Source organism: Nannospalax galili, unplaced genomic scaffold, assembly GCF_000622305.1.
Source record: "Nannospalax galili isolate Female #2095 unplaced genomic scaffold, S.galili_v1.0 scaffold3253, whole genome shotgun sequence".
Taxonomy (NCBI): domain Eukaryota; kingdom Metazoa; phylum Chordata; class Mammalia; order Rodentia; family Spalacidae; genus Nannospalax; species Nannospalax galili.
The window spans coordinates 19,926-22,475 of NW_008332656.1; the positions used below are offsets into that span (position 1 = coordinate 19,926).

Here is a 2,550-nt window from a genome sequence, read left to right on the forward strand (position 1 = left end):
TGCAGGAGATATACTCATACCCATAAAATAAAAGTGATAATAAAACATTTCTTAAAACTTAATATTAAAAAAGTAGAATCAGATAATATTGTATTTTGATTTATGGATGTCTGATTGCGTGTCTTACAAATGTAATTTATAATCATTGATGATAATTTGTTTCCACACTAACAAAGTGTGCAGCAGTGTGTCCCTCAGAACCACCTGTCCCTTGAATATGTTTCAGGATATCACCATCACCCCTAGGACCCCAGGTGATCACAGCTTAATGCAGAAGATACAGCACTCTAGCATCTTTGTATGCCTGTCCTGGGTGGTTCATGATTTTTCTTTAGAAAGTACCTGGATTTCTAAACAGTAGTGCACTCAATAGAAAGAGAGAGAGTGTAACAAGAAATTCTACCAATGTATTTTCAATTGGAATATTCTGTCAGAACACTGATATTTACAGAGTTCTCAGGTTGCATAACTAGGGTTCCACCTCTAATTACACCTCAGCACAAATTCCAGATTGGAAATGGAACTTTATGAATTTATCATGGAACAAAAATGAAAGAAGCATAACCCCTCCCAAAAGACAAACATGAGAACAGACAAAATTACATTACACTCTTCTTTTGTACCCTAAGATCTTCACTTTATGAGATGTGAGACCCATTCACACAAAGTTACACACACACACACACACACACACCCAAGGAACTCTATGATGAGCAAGAAATTCTGTAAGAAAAATATTCTCACCAACAAAAACAAAACAGCTGTAATTCTCCAGCATCAGGTCTCTGTGTAAAGCCCTCTGATCAGGATCTAGGAATTCCCTCTCCTCCTGTTACAATTCCACAGCCATGTCACTGAATGTCAATACATCCTGAAATGAATAACAGATTGACCACAAGTCCACAGGCAGGTTGATCTCCTTGAGTCAAGGAAACCAAAGAGATTAGGAGATTTAGGAGATCAAAGAAATTGAGAGGCATTTCCTGATGTAGAGTGTGATCATAACTATTCTACAGAAGTTTTTCCATATTGCCATGTTCTCTAACGCCTTTTCTAACTGTGGAACTAGTACGGCATGATACACCCATATTCAGCATGTGCACTGTTTCTATGGACTAGAGGATCTAAAATTAAGACCTCAAAAGAAAAGTATGCATTTTAGTGATGGATTCCCATGATAAATTATATAGTTCAGATGGAACATTAATGGTGAATTACAAGTTTACTTCTTCAATCTTAATGTTTACAAGTATAACTGGATGTCCGCTAAAATGTATGTTCTGATTCAATACAATCTAGAATCATTCCTTCTGTGAATAACTCTAATAAGCCCTCTAGAGATGGCAAGAATCCGGGTCCAAACGGAACTCCCTTAGATTGGAGAAAAGTAGAATATGGCAGTCAGAACGTATGGATGAATTTGACCTGGAAGACCTTTGTTTTTGCCTCAACAGCAAGGGGAGGGACCACTGACTTGAAGTAATTCCTTTACACTCGCCATCACTCTGCCATATTTGCGAACTTCAGCACATTAATTCAAATAGTGCACATAAGTCAGGCGTGGTGCAGACCTTTAACCCCAGCACTCACGAGGCAGAGAAAGACAGATGTCTGTGAGTTCAAGGCCAGCCTGGTATACTTAAGGAGTTCCAGGCTAGCTGGGGATACAGGGAGACCGACTCAAAAATAAATAGTGTACTAATTATTTTATGAGACTATTTTTGGAAATATAAAACTGCTGATAAAAATTCCTCCACACTCACCTTAAACCCGCCAGTCCCTCCTGGTCCCGTTCCACATCTGCTCTGCACCAACCGCTCCACGTGGCTCCTGTGATTGGGGTGAACCGTTACATCTCAATGAGACCGGGTCTGGTCTGTCCAACTCAAGTTCCAAACCACCCTGCTCCTTGAGTGGAATGCTCCCTAGGTCTCAGTGGAGTTTTCGAGGCCCCGAAGTCCCCAAGATCCCGCCAGGCTTTGGTGCCTCTAGGCCTAGGCTCTGGTCCCTCCCACTCCACAGGAAATTCTGTTAACGTCACTCATCTGAGCCCGCCCATTCAACACCCCTTCTCTAACCACACAGAACTTGCTCCACCTCCTTTCCTTGGATCACTCCCCTGGCCCAGGTGACTGTCCCAGACCCACTGCAACCCCCATCCTCGCCCCTCCCACGCACCTCTAGATCCCAACCAAGTGGCTCCAGCTGTCAGTCTAGCCCTGGACGCAGAACACAGCCTCTTTACAGGGTTGCTGTGGGCTTAGTCCACACCTGGACCTAGTAAGACACTATACCCCCCTACCTCATACCCCAGCCTGGTTTCTGTCCTCTTTACACACCCTCAAAGACACCCAGCCTGAAACCTGATCTTCGCATTCTACACTCCTGGGATAAAAAAAAATCTCAGGAAAAGACGAAAAACAGCCTAAATACATATGCCCAGAGCCCATCCCCCAAATACTAAAAGTATCATAAACCAATAAAATATTCCTCCCACCCCTCAAGAAAAAGCAGCAATTTTATAGCTATGTTCCCTAAGAGAGCAATTTG

The 2,550-nt window shown here is 42.5% G+C and overlaps 1 long non-coding RNA gene across 1 annotated transcript in view; it reads right to left on the reverse strand.

Moving 5' to 3' along the window:
* Window positions 1-797: 797 nt before the first annotated feature.
* The window catches only part of LOC115069382, a 14,003-nt gene continuing 12,250 nt past the window's right edge, over window positions 798-2,550 (reverse strand). The window contains exons 2-3 of the long non-coding RNA XR_003848668.1: window positions 1,764-1,830; window positions 798-829 (exon numbers count right to left, since the gene is read on the reverse strand). This is a non-coding gene — a long non-coding RNA (uncharacterized LOC115069382). The remainder of the gene's footprint in view (window positions 830-1,763; window positions 1,831-2,550) is intronic.